General features: G+C 31.9%; 2 long non-coding RNA genes across 2 annotated transcripts; both read right to left on the bottom strand.

Moving 5' to 3' along the window:
• Positions 1 to 243: 243 nt before the first annotated feature.
• LOC124437909 lies at positions 244 to 2,254 on the bottom strand. Its single transcript, XR_006945899.1, has 2 exons — positions 1,467 to 2,254; positions 244 to 964 (listed from the first exon to the last, which is right to left on the bottom strand). It is a non-coding gene; the product is annotated as an uncharacterized LOC124437909 (long non-coding RNA).
• Positions 2,255 to 3,238: 984 nt separating this feature from the next.
• LOC124437902 lies at positions 3,239 to 5,711 on the bottom strand. The gene is made up of 3 exons (XR_006945891.1): positions 5,629 to 5,711; positions 3,924 to 4,003; positions 3,239 to 3,376 (listed from the first exon to the last, which is right to left on the bottom strand). It is a non-coding gene; the product is annotated as an uncharacterized LOC124437902 (long non-coding RNA).
• Positions 5,712 to 6,089: the final 378 nt, after the last annotated feature.

Here is a 6,089-nt window from a genome sequence, read left to right as displayed (position 1 = left end):
CTTGACCTAACAAGTAACAAATGACTGAAAGAGACAGATCTGGCGAAGTATTTAAAAGACTGAAATTCATAAATGCAAGCTTGTGGCTTAAAACATACCATCTTTTGTCTCAAAAAAAAAATGCAACACAACTAAGCCTGAATAAACAAAAGTTCAGCAACTTTGACTTCGTCATCATTATCTCAACGTACACAGATTTTCTTTTAACAATTTCAAAGCTGCAACAAAAGAAATACTAGGAAATGATCACAACCTCACATGAAAGTGTCATTTTATTCAAATATTACCAATTTCCCCAATTCAATAAGTTGTTCTTTTTATGCATATCAATCTTTTACCCTTTGCAGTGGTACTGTAGTGACGTACATAAACTGAATAGCGTTCTAGTACATTGAACTCACGCTCGGAGCTCATACGAAAGAATTATATAACGCTAAAGTACAACGGATTTTGAGCACAGATCGAGCAACTCCTTAATTGCGTTACAAGTCATGACATCCATATTGTATTGTTATATATAGTAATATGTATTGTTATACATTGTTATACTTGAAGAAATGCTATGTATTACTAAATTACACATGTTAAAATTTATTGAATATTTTACATAACAAACATGATGTATGGAAATCAAATTTAAATTTCATTCGCCTTCAGTTTTGGATCGTTAGTCATTTGAAGACAAAAATAACAGTTAATTATATAACATTGCAAAATCCAATAAAAATTCATAGAAATCTGGCCATGTAATATCCAACTTGGTTACTTAAGAGCCTTAAATTAAAACATACATAAAAGAGGATCTTGAATTGTGGTATCATTGATTTCCTTCTTGCCAATTGCTTTCTCATAAACCTCTTTTGCAGACAATAAAAAGACTTCATTGATGTGGCACATTTTAGCTTTAAATTGAAAACGATAATGTTCTTGTTTTTCCATTCGTCATTTCATCTGACCATTTACACTTAGGATAAATAATGCAAAGAAAATAAAATAAGTGAAAGGAGCTGCTAAAAGGATTAATAACTCTAATCGAAAACTCTCTTCTTTTTCTAAGCAAGCATTTTTTGCAATTTCAGCATTAATGCATATGACGTGAAAGCATTTGCTGACATAAAGCAAAAGATACACAATATTTACTATTGCATATGTGTTCTTTACAAGTTTGAAAACATAATAAGCTATAATCTTCTTTTACCATACGATAATAATATGCCAAAGTCTCTGAATCACTATGATTCGTAGGTACTCGTCACTATCTTTGGATATCGGACAAATCGTTTATCTCGTCTAAAGATTTTTGACTATTGCTAGTACTATCACACATGCTTGGAACCGTTATTTTCAGTTGCACAAAATTAGAAAACGATGCACCAGATACAAGTGAAGAGATTACGGTTTTTGGTAGAATATTTAAGAAAAGTGACACGTACACAGAATTTGTTTGTTGTTACATAGCTATTTACCGTTAAGATCAGCGTAGTCAATAACAGCTTCGCTTTTCTTTCCCTTGCCTTCTTCAAGTTTTACAGGATGCTCACTGTCTAAAATATATTTGCAACGGCAATATACAGAATTCAAAACATACATGCATTAAGTACAATAAATGAAGAGGAGAACGAGAGTGAAAATAACAAATATAGTGTCATGGACCCCTAATTTATAGCTTGGCCATCAAAAATGAAAACTCATTTCTGTGTCTTACTTGAAAATGTTTCTCTAGATCAGGTCTTGCCTTCCAGTCACTCAATCTTATGGCTCGGTGAACTAGATAAGGCAGCTCCTCAAAAAGTTGAAGAAAATACTCTTGATAGTTTCCATCTTTAACACATGATGACAGTTGTGGACGAGGTTTATCACGCCAATGCTGGCGAACGTTTCGTAAAAATCTTAGGCAACCTAACCATGTAGAGTCGGATACTTTGTTGAAATGATTAAAGAATTCAGAATCGATACGGTCCATCCAACCTATTGAAAGACTTAACTGCTCACGAATATTTGAGGGAAGAGAATGTGGAGATGATGTCTTTATTTCTGGTTCATTCCCAACATCACACAGCAAATCAAAATTCTCCCTATCGGTTTGTAGATAAGGGTGTTTTAACGCCTTTTTGGCCGATGGTCTGTCTTCCGGTTTTAGCTGTAGCATCCACGATAAAAGGTCTTTGAACGTGGCATCCTCGATTTCGATCAAGGCAACTGGGTTTCCTTTCAAAATGTTGTCCAGTCTATGCTGTTTAATTCCAAAAGGATGTTTCCCCTTTGTTGCAACATAATAAGCCACCATTCCGGCATTCTATTTTCAATAAAAAATGGAGTTAATCTATTTTTTAGTTGCAAAAAATACAAGTTCAGTTCGAAAAAAATCAGAATAATGTTCTCCAATTAAGAATCGTAGCCATGAATTTTTTATAGCAATCTAAATGAGAGACATACAATCGTAAAACCAATAAGGCAATATTAACAATTCATTATCATACATATACATATTTTTATATTTTATACAGTACAACTTGTATTTCGCCACTATATGACTGTACAATGAAGGTAAACAAAAATTTTATTTAAAAGTTATAATGATAACAGTGGCAGTGATAATGATATCCCTACCAAATACAACATTTGAATGTTGTATTTGGTAGGGACCTCTATTTCTACTTCAAGAACTTACCATAATGTCAGACTCTTTTTTGTAACGAACTTTATCAATTGATTCATCTGATGCGTCATATGACTCTGGAGCTATCCAACCTTTAGCTCCTTTTTGTATGCTTTGATGTGTCGAAGTTTCATTTAATAATTCTCGACATATACCAAAGTCAGCGATTAAAAAATTTCCATCCACATCTCGAAGAACGTTTGATGGTCTTAAATCCCGATGAAGAATAGGACACGGAGCACTGTGAAGGTGAACTAGACCATTTAAGATTTGAATAAGAACTTTAGGAACGACTTTTTGAAGATCTTGCAAAGAAGAAGATTTCACATAGCTCTCTAACGATTCTTCACACAAATCTAATATCAAATACAAATAATCTGTGCCTGGTTCTTCTTCAAGATACCAATAATTCACAACATAATTTGAGCGCTTGGCATTCAACTCATTCAAAATATCTTTTTCTCGTTTGGCCAACTCCGCACAGTTATCTCGAAGCAATCGTTTTACTGCTTTTCCGTAACCATCTTTCCGAGTCCAAGGTAAACACGAGTTCCATCACTTCCTTTACCAAGCAAAACTCTTCAGAACAAATAACCTTTACACCATTTACAAGTTTAACTTTTCTTGGATTTTCCTGCCCATATTCCTCCATCATTTTGAACATTTGGTGATGCATTATTGATTTATCATAACATTTCCACGGTTGAGACAGCAATTCTTCAATTAAAAAGTAAAGTAGACTATTTAGAAAGGAATAAATCAATGTATCAAGAAGAAATTTAATTTTCTAATTATATGCACATCAAAAAAATGTGACTATTAGACAAGATTTGAAATACCTACACATCTTTAGCAGTTAAGGTGAACTGACTTTTATATTTAGCTACTAAATTATAACATAACAACATGTTTGCCTTTGCTTCAGTTTATTTGTATTAACATCGTATTTCCCTGCTCCCAAACACACGGATGAGGGATATTTAGTTCAAAGGACGTTGAGGGATGTTTAGACTGAATGCTCCTCTTAAAAGTTATTAACACCTTGTTTCCACACTTAATTTACTCTCGTTAACTTTAGAAATTGCGTCAGCTTGCTTTTGATTTTCCACTGCTAAATAATTTTCAATTCTTGTGAATGGAAAAGTTGATGTCAGGACCTTTCCACTTTAAAGGCGAAAACATTGAGATTGAAAATCAATGATGAAAGCATCTGTCGAGTTAAAAGAGTTCGGAGAATTAATGAACCTAATGTTCTTAAGGTTACCTTCTGAAAAGCTTGAGTTTCTGACCAGACTTTCTGAGGAGTTGTAGCTTGGATCCATTTGAATGACAAAATGGTTAGAACTAAAAAATACCAAATAAAATTACTAATCAAAGACGGTATGATAATTGTATGGGATGTTTTAAAAGGTACATTATGCATGTAGATGTATACATGGCTAATTAAAATATACAATTTGAAATAATATACATCACTTCTGTCTTTGATGCAAATAGCTTTATAGAAATGTTCAGTCTTTAATTCAGGAAGAAATAATCTCATTAATGAAAAGTGCCATACATAAATTCAAGAAAAAAAACTTGCGGTAGTTCTACTAAATTATTGGTTGAACTGCGTGTGTGGAAGTCAGTGAAATGAACTTCTATAAAGATGTGTGTGGAATGCATATACAAGAATTTTGTACTGTACGATGTAGTCAGCGTTGACCAATAACGAAGCATCATAAAAATAATTAAGTTTAGTGTATCTTAATCATTTTGGCTTTGACAATTTTATTTTTTTGCTTTTTATCAAAGCGCTTGGACATTTAATCATCATTATGACAGAAAGAAAAGCAACTTGTTTTTACTTTGATAGGAAAACAATAATTTCTAAAAAATAAAATTTAAGATGTTAGATACAGGTATTAGCAACAACGATTAAATTTCAGCAAATTAAAAACAAGCTAAGCTCTTGAAAACTGCATTGCAATCTACTTATCTATATATAATAACACTTGAGATAGTTGATTACGACATATGTATTATTCACATCGTATTCATATTGCAAATAAATTCGAGTGTTAGAGAACACGTCATTTTAATATTCTCATCATTCTTCAATTTTCCGTTTTGTGTTTGCTTAGCATGGTGCATTTAATGAACTGGTAACTTTGAATATTTTCAATGTCAAAGATAAGTTATGCGAAATTTTTATCGGCAATCTTTCAGTAATATTTATTTCAGTTATGATGTACTTAAGATTTACAGTTTTTTCCCTCTGAAACGTTAAACAGACGAAAAAATGCAAACGATAAACTTGAATATCGTATTTATTGAAATGCTGCATAGTAATCCATGTAATTTCAATTTTATAGAGTTTTCAAGCGATTACCAGTTTTCAACCAAATCATCATGAAGTACCAATGGAAATTTGTCAAGATCTAAATGATAAGCTGATGAAAATAATTTAAACAACGCCAACAGCAATCTTCCTATGAATTTTATTTTTTATTGAAAAATTTGCTTGCGTGTCCATTCCCGCCTACGTAGTTCAAGTCTCTTGACTCATGACTCATGAACAAAATAAATATTTAATATACACGCTAACAAAGTTGCCCAAATAATAAGAGCTTTAAAATGGTCTTGTTGTAACGCTATTTTATAAGAATAACGATATATTAGTGAGTAACAATCGAACACCCCAGCCCAATGATATGGAATTGTTTTAGTACTTGCTGTCTGATTAATTTTTTTCTAAATTTTCGCTATTTGTAAAAATCTATACCTTTAAAATATAATCTTAGACAAGGAGAAATAAATAGAGACTAAAACTACATACAAATTCAAACTTGTGGCATTTAAGTCAAACGTTTGACGCAATGGAATTTCAGCATTGTCATTACATATACAGAAAGAATTCGCAAATTTTTATGGCAAAGCGTACCACTGTTAAATCATAAAGAGAATACGATAAAAATAAAACTTACAATAATTTCAGTGCTTGTTCCACTACTTAAAGTTTTTGCTTCGTCTGATGAGAAGCAACTATCAAAATAATACGTATGTCTTGTTTTGCATCGCGTATGTAAATTATCTTTTAACAATGGAGCATTTCCAAAGATCCCAGCTGGAAAAAACTATACTTTCCCTTAGGGAGGGGGTGGGTGGAGAGAAAATAAAATTTGTGAATAATGAATTTGGAAATCTTTTATTTAAATTTTATATGCGCATGCAATTGAGCATGTTTTCTATCGTAAAGATAAAATTTGTTTTTACGGATTATAAAATTAATGTATATGAATATGCCCCAATTATTGTTCTGGCTACGTGCATGATCCTGTGCCAATAAATAATATATAAGTCTTACACGAATAGTGCATGTACATAAAAAGACGTATAAGTTACTAACAGAATTTACTTAATAAAGAAGTGTAAATAAGAAAATTAG

The sequence above is a fragment of the Xenia sp. Carnegie-2017 genome, unplaced genomic scaffold, assembly GCF_021976095.1.
Source record: "Xenia sp. Carnegie-2017 unplaced genomic scaffold, XeniaSp_v1 HiC_scaffold_18, whole genome shotgun sequence".
Taxonomy (NCBI): domain Eukaryota; kingdom Metazoa; phylum Cnidaria; class Anthozoa; order Malacalcyonacea; family Xeniidae; genus Xenia; species Xenia sp. Carnegie-2017.
The sequence above is the reverse complement of the archived record's forward strand: the minus strand, read 5'-3'. Positions and strand labels throughout refer to the sequence as shown.